Source organism: Tursiops truncatus, chromosome 11, assembly GCF_011762595.2.
Source record: "Tursiops truncatus isolate mTurTru1 chromosome 11, mTurTru1.mat.Y, whole genome shotgun sequence".
Taxonomy (NCBI): domain Eukaryota; kingdom Metazoa; phylum Chordata; class Mammalia; order Artiodactyla; family Delphinidae; genus Tursiops; species Tursiops truncatus.
The window spans coordinates 56,809,584-56,834,251 of NC_047044.1; the positions used below are offsets into that span (position 1 = coordinate 56,809,584).

Here is a 24,668-nt window from a genome sequence, read left to right on the forward strand (position 1 = left end):
TAAGCAGCTCATGCAGCTCAATAAGAAAAAATCAAACAACCCAATCCAAAAATGGGCAGAAGACCTAAATAGACATTTCTCCAAAGAAGATATACAGACTGCCAACAAACACAAGAAAGAATGCTCAACATCATTAATCATTAGAGAAATGCAAATCAAAACTACAATGAGATATCATCTCACACCAGTCAGAATGGCCATCATCAAAAAATCTAGAAACAATAAATGCTGGAGAGGGTGTGGAGAAAAGGGAACCCTCTTGCACTGTTGGTGGGAATGTAAATTGATACAGCCACTGTGGAGAATAGTATGGAGGTTCCTTAAAAAACTACAAATAGAACTACCATATGACCCAGCAATCCCACTACTGGGCATATACCCTGAGAAAACCATAATTCAAAGAGTCATGTACCAAAATGTTCATTGCAGCTCTATTTACAATAGCCCGGAGATGGAAAAAACCTAAGGGTCCATCATCGGATGAATGGATAAAGAAGATGTGGCACATATATACAATGGAGTATTACTCAGCCATAAAAAGAAACGGAATTGAGCTATTTGTAATGAGGTGGATAGACCTAGAGTCTGTCATACAGAGTGAAGTGAGAAAGAAAAAGACAAATACCGTATGCTAACACATATATATAGAATTTAAGAAAAAAAAATGTCTTGAAGAACCTAGGGGTAAGATAGGAATAAAGACACAGACCTACTGGAGAATGGACTTGAGGATATGGGGAAGGGGAAGGGTAAGCTGTGACAAAGCGCGAGAGAGGCACGGACGTATATACACTACTAAACGTAAGGTCGATAGCTAACGGGAAGCAGCCGCATAGCACAGGGAGATCAGCTCGGTGCTTGTGACCGCCTGGAGGGGTGGGATAGGGAGGGTGGGAGGGAGGGAGACGCAAGAGGGAAGAGATATGGGAACATATGTATATGTATAACTGATTCACTTTGTTAAAAAGCAGAAACTAACACACCATTGTAAAGCAATTATACTCCAATAAAGATGTTAAAAAGAAAAAAAAAAAGGATAAAGGGTTTTTGCACTAAGGCCCACCTGGTGAACTCCTACGTGTCCTCAAGGTCAACTCAGTATCACCATCTCTGGGAGACTTGCTTAAACCTTCCAGGTGGTTTTGTGCTGCTTCTCAGGTACGCTGTACATCAACAGTCCCCAACATTTTTGGCACCAGGGACCGGTTTTGTGGAAACAATTTTTCCACCGACAGGGCAGGGAAGATGGGTCAGGTGGTAATGTGAGCAATGGGGGGGATGGGTCAGGAGGTGATGCGAGAGATGGGGAGCTATGGGGAGCAGTAGATGAAGCTTCACTCGCTTGCCCACCGCTCACCTCCTGCTGTGCGGCCCGGTTCCTAACAGACCATGGACCAGTACCAGTCTACAGCAGGGGTTGGGGCCCCCTGCTGCACATGACTCTGTTATAAGACTCAACATGTTGTGAGGTATTACCTGTGTGTGCATGTGTATCTCCAGCTAGACTGTGAGCTCTATGAGAGCAGGAATCAAATCTTACTGATTTCTGTTTCCTTTTTAGAAAAGCCCTTGACACACAACAGGAGCTTAAAAAATATCTGATGAATGAATGAGTAAATAAATGCTCTGCAATTATCATTGAAATGTATTTTTAAGCTCCAGGATTCCCTTGAGGAGGTAATTTTATCCTGTTTTTGGGTAGATGATTACATGGCCCTATATGTGGTTGACTTAACACTTTCTACGACAATTTGAGCCACTTCCCGTTGTTGGGTCCTCAGTGGAGACAGAGAACAAGTCAGCACCATCTGTGCCTCACTGACCTTGTGGAAGATTCCCAGGTTTGCTTCAGGCTGTAGAATGGTCACCCCAGGAAAGGCAATAAGAAGGATGTCCACTTCAGAGGTCATCCTTTAACACCCTTTCTTTCTCAAACTGGCAGCCAACGCACTGGGGACAGGACAGAAGCAGAGAGGAAGGTGTCACCAAAAGAATCCAATAGGAGTTGGGTAGCAGTTTTGCTAATGAGCTGTAGGTTTTGTCTTTATAATCCCCAGTGAATTGCTGCAGAGACTCGACTTCTCGAATGGCCTGGCAAACCTGGGAAATGAACACACCTCCTGGGGGCTGAGAGTGGGAGGTTGGCCAGATTTAATGACTGAGCACAAGAAAATGGAAAAAGAAAATAACCTGGAAAGAGATTTTGTCTTTCCTTAGTTGGCAAGGGGGAAAGGGAGCTATTATTGTTCTGGAGAAGGTAGGGAAGAAAGGAAAATTGTGGTAGTGTCAGTAAGGGTTGGAGACAAGGATCCCCCTTATTCACACTCCCTGCTAATATCAAGGATGCAAGTAGGAGAGGATAACTGAGGAAAAGGCTCCTTGGAGCCTCCTTGGAGGAGGAGACATAGGCAGAATTGTCCTCATGGAGGCCAGTGATCCCAAAAGAGGGGACCTTTTGCCTGAGCCCCCAATGTGGCCATAGAACGTAAAGTTTCTTGACACCTTGGGTAATCCAAAGTGACGCGGTGGAAATTCAAAAGTCTGGGTTTGTAAAGGGTTCTCTTTACCAGTGCAGCCAACAGTAATTTGTGATACTGTTTTCCTTTGATAAAATCACTATTTCTATAATCATGAGTCCAAAGAGTTTGCAAAACCTCTCACAATCTGACCTTTGCCCACCTTTGGAAGTCCATATAAGTCATTCGAACGTGCAGTTCCCCTCGTGTGTCAAGCTGTATGTTCCCACCCCTTGCAATGGCTCACATCCCTGCCACCTATTGGACCTCTAGACATCCTTCAAAACTCAGCTCAGATGTCTCCTCCTTTGTAAACCCTCTCATGATCTCCACAGATAGAGATAAATGCTCCTCCGACACACTAGCCATTGCAGCGTTTTCGTGAGGCTGCAATTGTTTGTTCACATGACTGTCTTCCCCACCTGACCGTGAGCTCTTGCAGAGTAGGGATCACATATCTTTGTATTCCCAGCATTCAGGACTTAGATATCTTAGACTCTAAACAAGTTACTGATAAATTTACTAAGTATCATTTAATCAAAAAGTAAACAACTGTCTAGGTAAAGGGATATCTTCATGATCTGAGTGGACTCGAAGTTAACCTCCCCCCAAAATAAATCAGCTCCTGAATATCAGGAACATCATACCCCAGAGAGATACATGTTACATTAGCAAATCTCTTAGACTGTTTTTCATAGGTAGGACCAGGATGCAAAAGTTTGAGGACTGTTAAATACTTACACACCCTATGACCCATCAATTTCACTCCGAGGTTTATACCCAAGAGAAATGAACATGCATGACACAGTTACACACAGTTACACATAGCACCTTTATTCATAATACTCAAAAACTGGAAACAACCCAAACATCTACCAACAGGCAAGTAACTAAACTGTGGTATGTTCATACAATGGGATATGAATATTACCCAGCAATAAAAAGGGAAAAGCTATGAATACATGGAACAACATGGATGAATCTCAAAACAATATGTTGACTAATTATTCCATTTATATGAAGTCAAACAATAGGCCGAAAAAAATGTATCTACAGTGGTTGTCTTGAGTGGGAGGATTTGACTAAAAAGGGGCACATGGGAACTTTCAAAGATTAAAAAAATGTTTCGTATCGCGATTCGAATGATAACCCAGGTGTATGTACTTATCAGAAATCATTGAACTTAAGATCTGTGCATTTTACTACATGTAAATTATTCTTCAATAAAGAAAAATGTGAGGATTACTGCTATATAAAAACCATGCACTTCAAGAAGTAATGCTATACACATTTCCCTTGGGAGATGGGAAACCTGGAGTATTGCTCTGTTCGAGACGTCACCTCGTAAGAGAGACTATATGGCACTATACCCAGCATAACGACAGTGCAAAATACAAACCCTTTTAAAAATGACAAACTGTCAGTCTATTAAAGAATCAAAGAGGAAAAAGTGTTGTTCAAGAGTCTTCATTAAAATTTCACTTTTGCTTGCCTGTCATAATAGATCTTAAATCAATTCTCTGATGATGAATTGACTATTATAATATTGCCTATTATTTTTAGCCTCTTTTTTATGAAAGTGGAGAAGAATACTTTAACTTGAGGAGGCAATCAGGGAAATGTAATTGCAAATGACAGCGAACAAAGGCATTTTATGAAGCCAGAATGAACTAAGAGCTATGAGGCATGTGTCCGGTAGCTCAATAAGAAAATGCTTTCATTTTCAACAATCTGCACAAAGACTTCAACTGGCATCAGCGGGCAACATATTTACCCAAAACCTATTATCTTACATTTGCTCCTAGGACTCAATTCAATGTTTCTCAGCCTTTAATACTAAACACCTCCTTGGTGCCCCAGTACATACAGCAGATTCAGGAACTCCTTTACGTGTACACACACACACACACACACACACACACACATGCATACGTTTATCTTCCACTCACTGGGTGTGCTTTGGAGTTATGTTCCAAACTCTGCCACTTATTAGCTCTGGAAACTTGAGCAATTTATTTAACCTCTGTTTTCCAGATTCCTCATCTGTAAAATGGGATAATAACAGAATGTACCTCAGAATCGTTTACAGGTTAAATATGTGTTTAGCACAGGACCTAACCCATAGTAAGTCTCAGCAAATGCTAGAAGAAAAGCAACCACACAGTGGAACTTTAGAGATGGAAGAGACATTAGACATTATCAATTCATAAATAAGGTTACTGATGCTTAAAGAAGGAAACTGACTTCCTAAAATCATGCAGATATGTGATGACAGAAATGGTATTAGAACAGAAATTTCCTGACTCCCAGACCAATGCTTTTTCCAAAATCCCTGCTCTTTTCTCTTCTGTCCCCCAACTCTTACTATGCCAGGTACCCATGAATAAGAAGACTCTGTGATGAGCAGAGTCAAGGGACACATATTCTACTCCCAGACTGACATCTCCCTGAACTTCTGATTTCTCTTCTGTAAAATGAAAGGATTGGACACATATGATTGCAAAGATTCTGACCAGCAACAGCATTCTGTGAGCCCATTAGCAAGTCTAAACCCTGCACCATTTCTATGGGTGAAGAGTGGGACAGGAATCACTTACACCACAATCTACAATCTTCTGCTCTGACTGATCACTTTGTAAAGTTGTCCAGCCTTGCGCTCACCGCCTTGACATCTCCCTCCGATGTTTTCACCCTCTGCCTGGAGCAATGTGGGCAGCAATGTAATGAGCACAGGTGAGGTAGGGAAAGGAGATCTAGGGAGGTTCTCTAGAAGGAGACGTGAGGGTGTGTTCCTCGTGCCTGATGGTCTATACAACAGGCATCTAAATTAAAGAGCAACCAGCAGTTCTATAAGGGCACATATAACGCGTTTTGCGGAAATAAGCAGTAGACAAAGTCTGAGAACTAAGTTCAATTCTGACTCCAGGATAATGTGTTCCTCTTCTTCCTCTACCATGAAAAAAGTGCTCATTTAAGGTAACAAGTTATGTACACACGAATTTTATAAGAACTGCCAGGTGTAGAAAGCATGTGAATGTCATAGGTTAAAGGAAGAATAGAGGTGAGCCAGACCACCGTGATAAGACAGAAGAAGCCAACTCATCATCCTCTCCACTGGCTTTTAGATAACTTAGGACAGACCCAGATTCAAAGCCGAGCTTCCAAAGAAGCAAGTGGCATAGAAGAGGCTGGCAGAGAAGACAGCACAGGACAGGTAAAATGAATGGAGGTGGGGGGAAGGAAGCAGAGAAACACAGTCTGTCCTCTGGGCAGAACTGGGAGCACGAAATAGCTGCCTATCTTGTCCCGGAATTCTTTTTTCCTATATACCGCACGTAGCCCATCATGTCCAAGGGCAGTGCCAGAGGAGCTGACCCACATAGGTGGGAACAGGTGGTTGATCAGCTCATCAAACATGAAGTAAAAGTAAGGACACTGAATAGTCCTACCCTTCACCCAGAGAGAGGACATTACAGGCATCTCCTTCATAGGATTAACAGAGGAAGGAACTGAGGATGCTTAGCTCAGAGAAGAGGTCAATTGAAGCAAAGAAGGAAGCTTCGAACATGAGAAGGGCTAAGCCATGGTGAAGGAGAGCAGTTACTTCTCCTTAACTAGAATGAACATAACTCTCATTGTCCCTAGGACGGTACTGGCTTTGTCTGTTGACCCAGGGCCAGTTTAGCCTTCGTCCTATTGGAAACATTTTTATTAAAGCTGCATGAAGATAACTCAGAATGGGTTTGGTAGACTTCCACTTTGTACTTCCGCCTTCCGCCTTAATTTTCACTTAACTTTGTGTAAGACCTATATGCAATGAACAGAGATCTAACTTTTACACATGGTTTCCAACTGAAAGAGGATTAACAACCCATCTCTCTTTTCCAGACTCTTTCCAGAGGCAATGTAACCAGTACCTCCCTTTCAAGAACAGCATGCAGGGTGCTCACTCACCCATATGATAAACGACATTCGTATACAAACACAGGAGAAACTACCCATCTCAGGTGTGGAAGACAGATTCAGCATTGCTCCCTCTACTGGCAGCTTGGTGGACTGGCCCCTGAGATGTCTGGATGCACAAAGACGGCACACCCCCCAGTTCACCAAAGCAGGGGTTCCCAAGCCCCAGGCCTTGGACCCTGGGGCCGTTAGGAACGGTCCGCACAGCAGGAGGTGAGTGGCGGGCAGGCGAGCGAGCGAAGCTTCATCTGCCGCTTCCCATCGCTCCCCATCGCTCACATCACCACCCGAACCATTCCCCACCCCCACCCGCACCCACGCCAGTGGAAAAAATGTCTTCCACGAAACCGGTCCCTGGTGCCAAAAATGTTGGGGACCACCGCACCAAAGAGTGGGAAATGTGGGAAATTTAAAGCGGACTCTGGCCTGTCCTGCCGTAGACTACAACACAGAAAGTAGTCTAAACACCCTACTCCAGTGTTTTTGCCATTTATTGTAGGGAGTTTTATTATTTGGTAATGCTTTTTTATTTTGTAATAAACCTTTCGCAGCAATGATTTTTTAAGTGCTTATTAATAAAATAATAAGTACTAAATTTCTATTTTTCAAGAATGTTAAGAGTTACCATCCACCGTGGGGGCTATAGTGATGTCACTGACCACATGAAAACCTGAAGACACGAATCTCTGAAAAGAGTCAGCGTCTACTTCAAAAGCTATTTTCAGAAGACTGTGCCCAAAGATAAAGGTTTAACACTTTCAACTGCACAAGATTTATTTATATATCACTCTGTGAGACACAACTGTTGATCTAGATCAAATGACTGTCCTTCTAAATTAATTTCACTTATTTTATATTCCAAATGTTTCTGTGCATATACCAAAAATAAAGAGAAGGCTGCATGGATGGACTCTGTAAGCAGAAAAACTTCAGTTAAAAACTGTCAGTTTTCCATCAGGATCAGGACTGAAGTTTCAAAGAGAAAATCAGTTCATTCCAAAAATAGCTCTAATATTTTCAGTATTTCTACTCATCTCATGAAGAAGTTCAAGAGTGGATATTAAAATTTCTATGGTGGAAATATAATTTTCAGAGTACAGTGTCATGGTCAAAGCAATATTCTTACTAAATTAAGGAACCCATGGAGAGAGCAGCTGAAAAGAAAACCTTGATTAAAATCCATGTGTTCTAATCATGCTGTGTCAATGGCTGTTCAGATAAGTCTGATATATTTCCTAGTACAAACAACAACAAAAAATATATAGGTACAACCTATGGAGCAGAAATGACTTGGCATTGATTACAGTATAACATAATTTATAATTATGTCCAAATAATGCAACATTCCACCAACAAAAATATAACTATAATGGTAAAATTTACTAATTTTTTATTTATATACATGGTTACAGTAATTGAACTTGAAAAATTTTTAATAAAGTTGGTGTAAAATCCAAAAAAAAAAACTTCGCTAATGAATTAGAAAACACATCAAAACACGTTCATTTTAATTATTTGTAGCTCCTTTCACTTTCAAAACTCTCAATTTTTCTCAAAAGTGTCCTGATGGGCACCCCATCTAAAGCTTAGGAGAACAAAATGAATACAGTTGGAGGAAGGTGGTAAGAGGCAGATTTCAATTCAAAGCAAGAAAGAGCTTTCTTATAATCAGAGGTATTTGACAGGAGGGAGCACAGTGTGGTAGGAAGATGACCTAGCATAATGTCCAGCGTGGTAGCTGATTTCATTATTGACGATGGAATGGGCCACTTGAAGAGGCCATGTGCTCACCGTCACTGGAAATGTTTAAACACTATCAGTGAAGAAAACTGCTTGAATTGGAGGAGGATCCAGAATACCTCTGAGGCTCCTTGAAACTATATGGTTCATTCATTCAACAAATAATCACTGCTGTCTCTTGCACTGCTCACCCTGGAGGCAGCTAGCCGCCATCGCGAGGCCTCTCACAAAGAAGGTGTGTGAGATGATAAATGTTTGTTGTTTTAAGTCATTAAGAAAAAAAAACTGAGTGCCCACTACATGTTAGGCACGGTTCTAGTGGTGGAGAACAGCAGTGGTGAGTCCATGCTGTAACAACTGTATGTGAAAAATGTGAAAATAAGTATCTGAAAATGCTCTGAAAACTGTCAAGTACAACTCAGATGCGAGCTATAATTATGGTTAAATTGAACTATATATTTATGTCTTTATCGTATATTTGATCATTAGTCATACATATAGCTGTTTTATATACATGATTCTAGTCTTCCAGGTTCATGTTTTCAGATTTCTGTTTTCATTTGGGCACCTCTTAATTGGTGTTAACTTGTATTTAGTTTTGTGAAGCCATACTTCCACGTAAGAATGTTCTACCTCCCAGAATAGGTTATATGAATCTCAAGGTCAGGTCCCATCTTCCACCTTCCCACTTAGCCCTCACAGTGTTCAGATCAAGGTTTGGTACTCAGAGGTCTCTCAGGACACAAGATTGGCTGCACAAAGATACTTTCTTCCCCATTTGGTGAGAGTCAAGTCTCAAATCTTTCGCACTTTTTTTTTATAAAGAGTAAGTCCCCTTCTGTGCTCCTTCGTTGTTCCTGCCTCCTATTATTTCCCCACAAAATGAAATGTTATTATGACCAGGATTCAGCAAACAAAACTAACACGACTCAAGTCCTTAAAACCCTAAGAGTACTTCTCAATAGAAGTTCAAATCCATTGATGTGCCCAGCAGCTTTTGATTCCCAAAAAGATAAAAACTTGTGCCTTAATATCTAATTCTTTTCCACTCCCCTCAATCATACTGGATCCCTTTATCATTATTTTAATGTTTCTTTGCATAAATGGCTGAGAGCCTTCATTCTGTGCTCTTGAGAGCTGATCTGAATCACACCCACACAGATCATATTGTGTGAACTTGCAATTATTTCCTGTGAATGTTCTGTGAATGTGCTGAAACCAAGCATGAACATTTCCAGCCAAACTGCAATTTTTTTTCAGGACCTTTACAGCAGCCAAGTTCTGAAAGCAGGGAGTTTTAATAGCAGTTTCTAACACAAAACTGTGGATGCTCAATTTGCAGAGGCAAAAGGTTTCCAGTTCCCACATTTATGATTTTAATGTTTAGTAAAACCATACATAGTATTTGATCAACCACCACTCCTCTTCCATTCCCAACAACTGTTACAACAGAAAACTTCCACAACAACTGTAAGGATGCCAGGGGCTCCCCACTGTCTCCTAATATGCACATAACTGGGAAAATATTTGTGAAACTATTACTGATGTATGGTTCTTGTTCCCTGGCAGCCACTCCGTTATGATGGTGCAACAGGAGGCAAAAGTCAATGCCACATCAGGAAGGAGGAGAATACGATGTGGAGAAAGGCCCTTCCAGACAGGAAGAGAAAATGGAAAGCTTTCCACTTCCAAATCCCAGTGCAATATGGGGAGGAGAGATCAAATGCCCGTGATTTCACTGTCCACTCTGAAGTGGGGCTCTGGGAGTAGGAGGCATGTTAGAAACATCCACACAGACAGACACAGATAAGCACTGGAGCTTTTGGTAGGATTTGTGATTTGGTGTCCTTTCCTGGGCAGAGCTTGGGAAGCCTGTGAGGCTACAGGGAGGGCTTCATCCTAAGCAGCATGGGAAAAAAGTGCAGCCCTGGTAGAGGGAGGAGCCTAGACAGAGGAGCCCTGGCAGTGCTCCTGGCTGCCCAAGGCTTGAGCAAGGCATGCAACCAGCAAGGACCTACTGTATAGCACGGGGAACTATACTCAGTGTCTTGGAATAACCTAGAATGGAAAAGAATTTGAAAAACAAATATATATATATATATATATATATATATATATATATATATATATATATAACTGAATCACTTCGCTGTGCACCTGAAACTAATTCAACATTATAAATCAACTATACTTCAATAAAAAAAAACTTTTTTAAGAAGGCATCCAAGGGCTTCCCTGGCGGCGGAGTGGTTAAGAATCCGCCTGCCGATGCAGGGGACACGGGTTCGAGCCCTGGCCCAGAAAGATCCCACATGTGGCGGAGCAACTAAGCCCGTGTGCCACAACTACTGAGCCTGCGCTCTAGAGCCCGTGAGCCACAACTACTGAAGCCCACGTGCATAGAGCCCGTGCTCCACAACAAGAGAAGCCACCGCAGTGAGAAGCCTGCACACCACAACGAAGAGTAGCCCCCACTCGCCGCAACTAGAGAAAGCCTGCACACAGCAACGAAGACCCAACGCAGCCAAAAATTAATTTTTTTTTTTAAGTTTAAAAAAAAAAAAAAGAAGGTATCAAGAGATCTGGGACCTCTCACCTGCTCCGGAACAGGGGTTCAGAAACCAGAGGGGACCTGTGAGGAGCTGCAATTAGGACAAAATGGTTGCTGCAGTCAAGGGCTTCATGATCAGAGCCTAAAGCAAGAACTCAATATTGGGGATCTGACCTCCAAATGAGCAGATAGGCCCTCTCCAACAGTAGCATAGGGAACAGACAGATCAGCCATGGCCCGGTGAAGATCAATGAGGAACCAAAGGACACTGCATGGGTCCATCTCTCCCCTGCTAACACGAGGACACTGCATGGGTCCCATCTCTCCCCTGCTAACACGAGGTCACACACACCCTACCCTTCCATCTATCTAGGTACCATTTTAGAGTGGGAGGGGCAGGGGGATGGGCATCTAAAAGACTGAATATTTACCCAAAGGGAACTTAGTCATCCAAGAGAGACTATTTAAACCCAAAGGTACAGAGATAGCATAAATTGACAAGTTTAAAGTTAATTTCCACACTTCCCACTACCTACCCCCACCCAGCTTGAGTGTGGTCTGGTAAAGGAAGATTACATCAGTTTTAGGAAACAAAGAAACTCCATTTGCTCTGCACATCTGTGTGAGGCATGTGAATTTTAACATACCACTATCCACAGTCCTAAGTTCTCCGTTGCTACAGCCAATTTTATTTCAAAATGTTATTTCAAATGTTGTATTTTTTGTTCAATCCCAATAAGATTTCCCTTTTTCTTCTAGGTCTCATCTCATCAAGATGTATCTGAGAAAATTTTGAGAGCTGGTAAAAGATGCCACCAAAAATTCCCAATACTGCCCTGACAAAACCAACGGGGGGACGTCCCCGGACTGCCAGCCACGGGGTCCGAGGGCTACGCTGACTTAACACAATCAGAGGAAGGAAGAAGTGTGTGTGTGCAAGGTTCCAGCTGCCAGTGCCAAAGAGCTCTGCCATTCACCCACCGAAACATTCCTAACCAGACTGGGGCCTCCAGGGGTGGCTAAATGTTAAGGGAGACCTTTAAATTTCCCCAAATGAAACACACAGCCCTTCCAAATCTGTGAAGCCTTAACAGTGGCTGCAGGCTGACCCAGTAATAGGAGGTTAAAATGACCACCCTACACATACACAAACACACATGCGCACGCGCGCACACACACACACACACACACACACACACACACACATGCAGCAATCTTCTGTTAAACAGCTCCCCACAGCCACCATAGCATGCCATCGCCATTGCTACTAGGCAAACCCGTCCCCTCCCTCATCCCACAGGCACAGTCTCCCGCTTGAGACTCCACATTACCTATTTGTAAGTTATTTTCCTCCATTTGAGTTCACCCTTGATGTTCCATTAACTTCTTCAAATCCTTTTTGGAAAGAGAAAGTGAATGAGCAACTTCATTTTATTCGTATAAAAGTAAATGCCATTGGAGAGTAACCTGGGACAGGAGGAAAAAGGTAGAGCGTGTGCGCTTCTCAAGGCAGCCAAAGCCCTACAGGACAGGGCTCCAGGGTTTGACTGCTCTGTTCCTTCTACTGCTAAAGACAAGGTCCATTCCCACTCACAATTTCCTCTGCTTTCATCTGTCCAGAGCCTGCCACTGTTGTAGTTGTTCAAGCCTGAGACTCCATTCTGCATAGTGATGTCAGAGGCCTTTGCCTTCTTCTAATTAGCCTTGCTTCTATTGCTGAGGCCAATTTACACCTAACAACTTCCCTCTAAACCCTTTTCAGGGCAGCATGCCCTCAGTTATAGAAGACACACAGTTATACTCTGGTTTGATATCAGTAGTAAAGTGCTAGTTCTTTCTTATATTCTGCCTTGTAAAATGTCTCCTTTGGCTCACATGTCAGGCAATAATTAGAACCTGGGAGGCCTGTTGTTAAAAAACAAATAGGAAGGCATCCTCCTTCCACATAATTTTCTTACTCCTTGAGGTCCAAGTCTCATTGGATGAAAAGTCCAGGGCACATTGATTATATTTCCCAGTTGTTCCCTTCATTTTAACTTCTAGAAACTTAAAAAAAAAAAAAGGCTCTATCAATATTTAATGATAGCAATTATCTTTAAACTGGCAAAAGTGCCTTCCATTACAAAAGGTAAAAGGACAACACTTGTGTAGCCCTGGTATAAAGATTCTTGTTCCGTTACATCCACTAGGGGGAAAGGATGTAATAAATAATTAACTACCTAAAATTGTTGCCATGAATAATAACGTAGTCAGCCAGGACTTCCATCAATATACAAAATCAATCCTGTGAGGATGCCACCACCTGCAACCATACACACAGCCCTCTACTGCTCACTCCTGAGGCGACCCCAAGTACCTGTTTCCACCCTGACTACACCGCCTCTTCCTGAACTCGCAGCAATGAGACCTGAAATCCTGAGAGAGGCAAGATGTTTTCTAAAGGGAAATGTTAGGTGCAAGCAGAGACCTCAGCCTAACATGTCACTACTGATGCAGAGAAGCAGCCTGGACCCCAGTGCTGTCCTCACAGACTCTGTGAACTCCGGCCACTGGCCTGAACTCTCCCAGACTCTTCCAAGGACTGACTGTGTGACTTCCACCAACACAGTTTAAAAAAAGAAACAGGGCTTCCCTGGTGGAGCAGTGGTTGAGAGTCCGCCTGCCGATGCAGGGGACGTGGGTTCGTGCCCCGGTCCGGGAGGATCCCACATGCCGCGGAGCGGCTGGGCCCGTGAGCCATGGCCACTGAGCCTGCGCGTCCGGAGCCTGTGCTCCACAACGGGAGAGGCCGCAACAGTGAGAGGCCCGCGTACCGCAAAAAAAAAGAAAAAAAGAAAAAAAAGAAACTGAGTTTTCATACGAAAAGTGATCGAGCATTTACATCTTCCCAAATACTTCTAGAACTCTAATCCAACAAAGCTGTTCATAAAAAATTACTGATAAAAACAAATTAGAAGCCACCTTCTTAGCAGTACAGCTGACTAGCTCTGCCATCTGGACCACAGTGCACTGTGGCTACTCACCGCTGGGACTCTCACTATTTTGACCTACCTGGCACTTTCTGCCACTGCTACTGCAGCTCCTCTATGAAGAATGCAGCTCTCCCTGGAAAAGGAGTAAAGAAGACCAAGGGGCTATCACATCTGATCCTTTATCACCTCTTCCTGAACACGGAAGAAAAGTTCTTCACAAGGGAACCCTGAGAATTTTTCCCAGCTTCATCCTAAACCTGGAATCCAGACCTTCCATGCTTTACACTGGGTTTATTGTGTATTTTCTACTCAAAAATACCCCCGTCGTTACTGCAACCACCTTCTCCACCAACACAACATTCTGTTGCTTATCCCTGTAACTAAAAGAATATGGATCATCTCTAGGAGAATCAGCTGCTAAATCCAGTGGGCAACTATTCACCTAGCTAGATGAGTGACGCTCACTTCGATAAGCACATCCAGGATTTCACTGATTGGGAAAAGGTAACAGGCCTCGGTTCAGATGCCCCACTATCTGTTTGATGTCCATAAGAAAAATATTAGTCACGGTCTTGAAGGATTCTTGCCCAAAATGGCACCATGATAAAGAATACAAGGAAGCAAAGAATCACATGGGCTACCAGAACTCGATGCAGAATATAACATGTTGAGAGGAACAGAATCACGTAGCCAGTGGTGTGGAGCAGAAACTGCACAGAGCACCTCTGCCTGGCAGGAAAGGAGACAAATGCCAAGAGCAACTCAGATTTGAAGCTGCAAACCAAGAAGTTTCCGTAAACACATCTCATTTTATGTGACAGAGCCGGAAGCATTTTGTAGTCTGAATGGAAACTAGTCTATATGACAGTGAAACCTTTCTCTGTATAATGTTGGTCCTAAAACTAAACCTCACCTTCACTGAAAATAAAAGTTTGGTATTTGGCAATACTTACTCAACCATCTCTTCCAACTCTACATTTTTTTCATTTTTCTGTGACTACTAATAATTAATAAAATGTGGTATGTTACTAAAGATTATCAAGTTATGACTTAACTATATACCTCAATCTGCCATCTTGAAAAGAATTAACAGCTTAACTGAGATTTACAAAATTCAAGGAAGGCAGGGAGGGCGGGAACAAGATAGAGAGGGAAGAGACTGGAAACAATCCACTCGTCTAAAAGTAGCGGAGGGGGGGCTTCCCTGGTGGTGCAGTGGTTGAGAATCTGCCTGCCAATGCAGGGGACACAGGTTCGAGCCCTGGTCTGGGAAGATCCCACATGCCGCGGAGCAACTAGGCCCGTGAGCCGCAACTACTGAGCCTGCGCGTCTGGAGCTTGTGCTCCGCAGCAAGAGAGGCCGCGACAGTGAGAGGCCCGCGCACTGCGATGAAGAGTGGCCCCCGCTCGCCGCAACTAGAGAAAGCCCACGCACAGAAATGAAGACCCAACACAGCCAAAAATAAATAAATGAAAGTAGGGGAGGGACTTCCCTGGTGGCACAATGGTTAAGAATCCACCTGCCAATGCAGGAGACACAGGTTCGATCCCTGGTCCGGGAAGATCCCACATGCTGCGGAGCAACTAAGCCCGTGCACCACAACTACTGAGCCTGCGCTCTAGAGCCTGCAAGCCACAGCTACTGAACCTGCAAGCCACAGCTACTGAACCCATGAGCCACAGCTACTGAGCCATGTGCCACAACTACTGAAGCCCATGAGCCTAGAGCCCTCGCTCTGCAACGAGAAGCCACCACAATGAAAAGCCCGCACATCACAACAAAGAGTAGCCCCCGCTCACCACAACTAGAGAAAGCCCGCGCGCAGCAACAAAGACCCAAGGCAGCCAAATAAATAAATAAATAAATAAATGTATTAAATAAATAAATAAAAGTAAGGGAATGGTAATCTATACAATGGAATATTTATGGGGCCATTAATATTATTTTCACAAAAAAGCAGTTTATGTCATGGGGAAATGTTCATGATATGTTAACTAAAAAGAAAAAGCAGGAAATAACACATTATAAGACAAATTTTCTAAAAAAATAAAACAACTTAGCCCAGGTAAAAATACCCCAAAATATTAACCTTTTTTTCCCTTTGATGATATGATACAGGGATTTCTATCTCCTTTATATTTTTCTGTACTTCCTACAATATATACATGTAACTTTTATGTGCAGAAAAATAATGGTTTTTTAAAAGAATATCTCAATCATAAGAGGGTTGATCAAGGACTTAAGCATACAAAAAATGAGCTAAAAGATCAGAGAGGCAGACGTTGGCAGTGACCTTCCAAGTTCCATCTGGGATATGACCCTGGAGATGACCCCAGCCGATACTAGGAGCAAGTGCAGCGGGCTGTCACTGACTGATGCTATTCAGGATTCAGATCAGAACCAGCTCTTCATTTTGGGGATTCATTCTCTACATTGTTGCTAGAAAGTTTATTTTAGGTTCAGTTATATCTGAGTTGATTAAGTGGGTAAAATTTCTAACCTGTGATTATTCCCTAAACCGGCCATGTTTTATGATTTTCTGCAACGATTAAAATAAGCTTTACAAGCATAGAAGTGTAGTCTTGTAGCAAGACAATCTGACAGCAAGACAGTCCCTATCTCTTTATATTGTATGGAAGAAAAATCCAGAGAAGAAATCTGTCCCTTATTGTAGAGAACAGGGTTTAATCGATTTCAATCTTTCTCAAAAATTTTCATCTTAGTTTATTGTTCAGCTATCCAAAGCCCTTTGTTTGCTTTATTAGATCATAAATCCAATTTAATAGCATGCAGAAACGAAGGAATTTTAGGTCCAAGCAGACTGTTTACTAGTTTTCCTTTAATTAAAGATGATTTTTCTCTTAAAGGAGACTCATGCTTCTGATTTTATATTTTCTTTCTCAAAGAGGGAGCTTACATTGTTTCTATATACAACGTACATGCTGGCAACAGCAGTACCAGGTATACCAGGTAGTAGCCTTCGAGCTGTGGTGTTTGAGGTGCTTCCCCACGTTATCATAGGGAAGGGGATTTGGGTTAATACAGGTCAGTGAGTCTGAGGAGGGCTAAGAATGTTTCTAGTGGACTTTTCAGAACTACTTGGCCTTCATATCTCTGCACAGAACTTGTCCCCCACACCCTACCCTTCTCTAGAGCACCAATGTTACTCCAAAGTCTGACACTTGCAGCCCTCAAGATTTAGATTCCTACTCAACATTTATCTGTGTTTTCCCAATGCCTAATAGAACTCATTCCCTAAGCAGAAGTGTATTGAGCACCTCCACCTTAACAGACTCTGTGATAGGTCTGAAGGCACTGAACAAGGTAGTAGACCCAGTTGCCATTCTCATAAGGGTTCATTCAATAGGGAGAAATAGATGAGAAAATACGTAAGCCCAATTTAGGCGAGTGTGAGATAAATGAAGAAAATAAAACAGGGTAATGGAATAGAAAGTGATGAGCACAAGTGTTTAGGTTGGATGAACAGGGAAGGCTCCACTGAGGAGGAGGAATTTAAGCTTAAACCTCGTGCAGAGAAGGAGCTGTCATTAATAGAGCAAGGGAGGTGCACACCAAGAAGAGAACTCGAGTTCAAAAGGCCTGAGGCAGAGCAAGTTTGGTTCGTGAAAGGAACAAGCAGGGAGCCAGCCTGGCTAGAATCTAGGGAGAGGAAAGCCAGATGACATTAGAGACGTAGACTGAGGCCAAGTCATGCAAGATCTTGTAAGAAGGAAGCTCAGATTTTTAAACATGGATGGGAAGATACCAAAGGATGTGGTGTCACAGTCTGAAGAAGCTACCATCTCATCTATAAAACTTACAAAGGATGATCCTGGTCTATATCATTTTACTTCAAGCCACCCCCAGCACTGGGATTTCCTATCAGACACAGCTCCGGGGTATCTGCCCAGGATAATAAATCAGAGGCAGGCGAGTTAGTCCTTCTGTATTCATTTTTCATCCAAAATACTTTTGCTTTCCCTTTACCTTTGAAAGATATCACAAATTTTAATTGTGGTTAGGGAGAGTGTAACCAAGGTCCACAATCCCAGCTGCCTAACCAATACCTCCACAAGTGCCCAATCTCAATCACAACCCACTCCCACCTGTCCTCTCTGAAACCCAGCTCTCTCCTAGTGTCCTCCACCCAAGGACCAACACCCTCACTTCTCAAGTTTCACAAGCCAGGTACTTAGGAATTATCCAACACCTTGCACGCTGTCAGCTCCTTATTTAACCCTCATCAAGTCCTCCTAAAACCCTCAATTCCATCTGCTTCTCTCCAGCTCAACCACTGAGATCTCTGATTCAAAGCACCATCGTACAGCAAGTATCTCTGAACTGGCCTTCTCACAGTCACTTTTGTTCTCCTGCGATACACTGCAGCCTGAACAGTCTTAAAGGTGCTTAAAGCTCTGCAGTGGCTTCTCGATATGCTTAGGACAACCACTAATCCAGCCTACAGGGTTCTGAGTGGCCAGGCCATGTTACTCACTCCAGACTCATCTGTATATCTGTGCTCCAGCCATCCCGGCCCCAATCAATTCCTCAAATCATCATGCGTCCTTTCATCTTAAGGTCTCTGCCCTTATTTTTACACCCCATATCTTTCCTTCACCTGATTAATGCCTGCTCATTTTTCAGATCTCACCACAAACACCATTTCCTTAGGAAAGTTTTCTTGGGTTTCCCTATTTTATTTTCTCATAGCTTGTATATTCATTTAGCTCTTATGAAAACAGTGGAAACACTGCACAAAACTAATTCAATTGTTTTTATTTCACTTCTTGATACATGCATATTCTAGCAACCAACCCTCTACCTTAGGCTAACTGATGACTAAGGAAGGACTGAAAGGAATAGGAACTCTAGGTTGCCTGGTCTTTCCTTTTACGTACGTCATCATTCTCAGTGTAAGTAGCTGGCTAACGCAGGGAAGTAACACAGGTGAAAAAGGATAAGATAGAGTTCTCTGGTATTTTACATTTCTTAGAATGCTATTGCTAGCTTTCATCACTCAAAGCAAGTTCTGGTTCAAATGGCAAGTGTGGCTTCTTGGGTAGGGTTGCCAGAGTTTGCAAATAAAAAGTGCATGACAATTAAATATGAATCTCAGATAAATAACAAATCATTTTTTAGCGTAAGTACGTCCCAAATATTGCATGGGACACACCATATCTTAGGGCTGTGGGTGGCCCCCTGCTTCCTCAGTCACAGGTATAACTTTCTTTTTTTTAACTGTGATATAATACATGTAACATAAAATTTACCATACTAACCATTTTTACAGTTCTGTGGCATTAACTACATTCACATCACTGTGCAACCATCACCACCCAACATCCATAGAGCTATTTTTATCTTGCAAAACTGAAACTCTATACTCATTAAACACAAACTCTTCATTTTCCCTCCCCCAGATCCCTGGCAACCACCATTCTACTTTCTGTCTCCTTACAACATCTGTAAGGATGTTGGGAAAAACATCTATTCAGGTCTTCAGCCTTTTTTTTTTTTTGCGGTACGCGGGCCTCTCCCGCCGCGGAGCACAGGCTCCGGACGCGCAGGCCCGGCGGCCGTGGCTCACGCGCCCAGCCGCTCCGCGGCATGTGGGGTCCCCCTGGACCGGGGCATGAACCCGTGTCCCCTGCATCGGCAGGCGGACTCTCAACCACTGCGCCACCAGGGAAGCCCCAGCCCATTTTTTAATCAAGCTTTTTGTTCTTTGTTTTTTTTGATGTTGAGTTATATGAGTTTTTTGTATATTTTGGATATTAACCCTTATCAGATATATCGTTTGCAAATATTTTCTATTTAGTAGGCCACCTTTTCATTTTGTTGATAGTTTCCTTCACTGTGCAAAAGCTACTCACGGTGATATAGTCCCGTTTGTTTACTTGCTTTTGTTTCCCTTGCCTGAGGAGATGGATCCAAAAACTGTTGCTAAGACCAATGTCAAAGAGCGTACTGCCTCTGTTTTCCTCTTGGAGTGTTATGGTTTCAGGTCTTACATTTAAGTCTTTAATCCATTTTGAGTTTATTTTTGTATCTTGTGTGAGAAAGTAGTCCAGTATGATTCTTTTGCACATAGCTGTCAAGTTTAGGGGGTTTCCCTATTTTATAGCTTTGCTGCATTGTACCTTTCCTTTAAATCATTCATCAAAGTTTGTGAATGTATTTTAAATTGAATGCTTATATTATTGGATCAAGCTTTCCTACCAGTCTATGAGCTCCATGAGGGTAAGGGTGGTGTCTTCTTAGCCATCACCGTCATCATCTAATATTGAGCTGGGCACCTAATACATGTCCAACAAATATTTGTTGACTGAATGAATGTGTTGTAACACCCATGATTATTCTATTGCATTCACATTCTATGCATAGCACAAGCTAGGTGCTATGGTAATATAAAGTAACTAAATGTGACCCTATCATCAAGAAGATTTGGAGATGAAAACAGACATGTAGTAACAGACAAGGTGTGAGAAGCACGTGACTAACAGAAGTACCCAGAGAAGGGAGAGATTAATTCGGAGGCAAAGTTAGGAAATGTGGTCTAAATCCTCATTCATGCTTTCTTCAATCTCCTAACAGATTTTATTTCCTACTCAACACTTTAGCTTTCCAAAATGAAGATCTAATTCTTTAATCTATTGATTTGTATATTGGACCAAAGTATAAAACGGTGAAATGGAAAAAAATTATCACTTTCCTTTTCAAACCTAAGATAATATATTCTTTCTTCTCTACCCAAAGCTGCTTGGAATGCCATCAGATCTCAACACCAGCCCCCACTCTGCTCCACACTTGCTGTGTGTGTTAGTCAGCTCAGGCTGCCATAACAAAATACTCAGACCTAGTGGTTTAGACAACAGAAATTTATTTTCCCACAGTCCTGGAGTCTGGAAGTCCAAGATCAGGTTGCCAGCACGGTCAGGCTCTGGTGGGAGTTCTCTTCCTGGCCTGTAGATAGCCACTGTCGAGGAAATTCACTGTTTTTTCCTTTACTCATGTTCTCAACATTTCAGATACCAGATACATGGGGTTTTTCCCTGACCAATTTTCCAACTCCAGCTGAGTGTCCTACAGTTCAATACAATTCAATTCTGACACTAATTGGAGTTAGCACTGACCCCACAGGATAAAGACTCAGGTCTACAAGACTGCCTTCCACCTCAGATGTCAATCACAAGTAGTAGGTCCCCAGGTTACCCACGACCTCTGTCTGACTTGGCTATAAATCGGAAGTTCCCATGACCCCTGTCTCAGGTTTGAGAATTTGCTAGAGTAACTCACAGAACTCCAAAAACTGTTTTACTTACTACTGCCAATTTACTACAAATGATATTTTAAAGGATACAAATGAACAGTCAGATGAAGAGATACATGGGTGAGATCTGCAAGGGTCTTTCCCTATGAAGTCGGGCTGTGCCACCCTCCTAGCATGTGGATGTGTTCACCAGCCTGGAAGCTCTATGAACCCAGTACTTTGGGGATTTTTATGGAGGCTTCATCACATAGGTATGATCGCTTATTAATTCAATTTCCAGTCCCTGTTCCTTCTCCGGAGAATGAGGGATGGGTCTGAAAGTTCCAAGCTTCTAATCATGGCTTGCTCTTTCTGGTGACAAGTCCCCATCCAGGAGCCCACCAAGAGTAGCCTCATTAGAACAAAAGATGCTCCTATCACCCGGAAAAATTCCAAGGCATATTAGGAGCTCTGTGACAGGAACCAGGGGCAGGCACAACCATATTTTCTATCATTCCACAGCTACTTTTTCGCCGTGTCCTCACATGGTGGAGAGAAAAAGAGAGAGAAAGAAATCAAGCTCTATGGTGTCTCTTCTTACAAGGACACTAAACTTTTTGTGTCAGGGACCCACCCTATGACCTCATTTAACCTTAATTACTTCCCTGTAGTCCCTATCTCCAAATATAGTCACATTGGCGGTTAGGGCTTCTGCATATGAACTGGAGGGTGGGGGACACAATTCAGTCCATATGATCTTGATCAAACGCCAAACTACTCTGGTCTTCATCTTCAACTAGACCCCACAGGCTTCTTGTTTTTGTGTATAAAGTTTTATCAGAATGCAGCCATGCACAATCATTTGCATATTGTCCATGGCTGAGTTTGCACTTCAACAGTATGGTTGAATAGTTGCAGCAGTGATCTAACAGCCTGCAAAGTCTAAAATATTTACTATCTGGTCCTACACAGAAAAAGTTTGCGGACCCCTTACCTTGGTGCTCCCTCAGGACTCTTCTAGCTCTAACATTCTAGGATCCTATTCATGCCTTCGGCCTAGAACATCTTTTAGCTCAAGTCTTCAGGTTCCGCAAAAAGCATTGGTGACTTAATGATTGTTTTAATAAGTATTAAGTTATCAACAGAGGTGTTTTCATTAATCTCACATTGTAGCTAACCTCTGCACTGTCATTAATTGAGCCTAAGTAGACACGGAACAAAGGCTTTCCATGTAGTAAATGCATTTTATATCTCCATAACCAAATACATTCTCATTAAATCATTGTTTTAGGGGCTCTGTTGAGCAAGAAAAGAACAGAGAGAGTTAGAAGTGTTCTGGCCCCACTGGTTTCCCCTGTCTGCACTTGTATAGCCCCTCTAATCTGCACCACACTATTTGGCACAGAGATATGTGCCAATTTGAACTGCTTGCTAGTTATGTCATTTGCATTAGCCTTTATCCCAAGCTAGATAGTTAGTAGCCTGGGGTCAGGGATCGTGCTTTCTGAATCAAAAAAGCACAGAATTAAAGAGCTGGCAGAGATATTAATAATCATAATCCAACCTTCTTGCTTTACACATGAATAAACTGAGGCCCAGACCAAACAAATAACTTGTCTTACTTCTCTTTAACTGTCATGGTATTTATCAAGTGCTTGAATCAGAATTTCTGTTTGGCAAGGACTTGAAGAATGATTAGAGAAGGAAATTAGAAAAGGAAATAAAGAGGAAAAGGAAATTTCCTGGATGTTGGCTTGAAAGGCTTTTGGTGGAGTGTTCTAGAAAGCAACCTAAACTCTGCGTTTTCATGTATCTCGACCACAGCATTTCCTAACATGTAGTCTGTGGAACACCAACCCCAAGAGATGCTCCAAGAAAATATGGTCCAACAGTTAAACAAGTTTGGAAAAGACCTCTTTTTAAATAAGCCAAAACTAATCTCTATTTATACAGTGCACTAAGAGAGAGAATCTATGATCACCTAACAAATTTCTAATAAGCTTCTTTCATGTGGGGCAGGACAATTAACTGAATTCTACTGGAAACTTGCTGAGCTCACTTAATCTATTTCTCTGGCAGTGAACTAGAGCGGTGCCCATATGTTTTAACATCCTATAGCACCTTTCTCTCCCACAAGACTCCTCTAACATCTCATAGTTTCTCTGGGCAAGAGAATGTCAATTTACCAACCAGGAAACCACCTCACACCACAGACCACAAAGAGCATCTGAGACCAGGGATAACTTCACCATCTGTCTGAGCCAGAGTCACCAGGCCTGGCAACCCACGCCTGTTTTATGCACAAGAGGCAAATGGTCATATGCCAGGGAAAGTAGAAAGTCTGTAAATTATCAGCTTTGAGACTCAAGAGATGAATGATGACAAAGCTGCTGACATTTCACCTAAAACCATCATCTCAAGTGAAAAAGAAATGAATAACTAACAGCACATATATCTTTCTGCAGTTCAATGTTTTCCCTCCTTTCTCCCAAAGCATCTAAGATGAAAGTTTCTTCATTTACACATTTCACTAGGGTTTTACTACTTAGCATTTTTCAAGAAAATAATTTGTGAAAACAATTAGAGTCACTTTTCTAGGTTCAAATCTCTACAAAACTAACTGCTTTCTTAATTAAGAAAGCAGTTGCTGGCAATTTCCAACTTACCAATGAGTTTCCAAATTCCAGTAGTTTTACTTGGTCAGTCCTAGTGTGGAATTAAGAGCTTATTGCCCATGAAAACAATGCTCTTATTTATTGATTCATTCAGCAAAGTTTTAGAAGGTTGCCTATAATATTGAATCTTTGAGGAATCAGAGGGTGCATGACATTGTTACTATACACAAAGAGTTTTCATTTTAGTAGAGGAGATACAGATATGCAAAAAATAAAATAATATAATAAATATATATAAAATATATATTGAGGGGCTTCCCTGGTGGCACAGTGGTTGAGAGTCCGCCTGCCGATGCAGGGGACATGGGTTCATGCCCCGGTCCAGGAAGATCCCACGTGCCGCGGAGCGGCTAGGCCCGTGAGCCATGGCCGCTGAGCCTGCGCATCCAGAGCCTGTGCTCCGCAACGGGAGAGGCCACAACAGTGAGAGGCCCACACACCGAAGAAATATATATATTTTATATATATATATATATATATATATGTATATAGATAGATGTTAAGTACTAAGAATGTCATTTAGATGGCATTTCTCTTAGAAAGAGAAAGGCAAATACCATATGATATCACTTATTTGTGGAATCTAAGATATGACACAGAGAGGGCAGACAGCAGAAGCAAGAAGAACTGCAGTCCTGCAGCTTGTGGAACAAAAACCACATTCACAGAAAGATAGACAAGATGAAAAGGCAGATGGATATGTACCAGATGAAGGAACAAGATAAAACCCCAGAAAAACAACTGAATGAAGTGGAGATAGGCAACCTTCCAGAAAAAGAATTCAGAATAATGATAGTAAAGATGATCCAGGACCTCAGAAAAAGAATGGAGGCAAATATTGACAAGATGCAAGAAATGTTTAACAAAAACCTAGAAGAATTAAAGAACAAAAAACACAGATGAACAATACAATAACTGAAATGAAAACTACACTAAAAGGAATCAATAGCAGAATAACTGAGGCAGAAGAACGGATAAGTGACCTAGAAGACAGAATGGTG

General features: G+C 42.2%; 1 pseudogene; it reads left to right on the forward strand.

Annotated features, from left to right (window-relative positions):
- Positions 1–5,861: 5,861 nt before the first annotated feature.
- The window catches only part of LOC101318237 (thymidylate synthase-like), a 45,712-nt pseudogene continuing 26,905 nt past the window's right edge, over positions 5,862–24,668 (forward strand).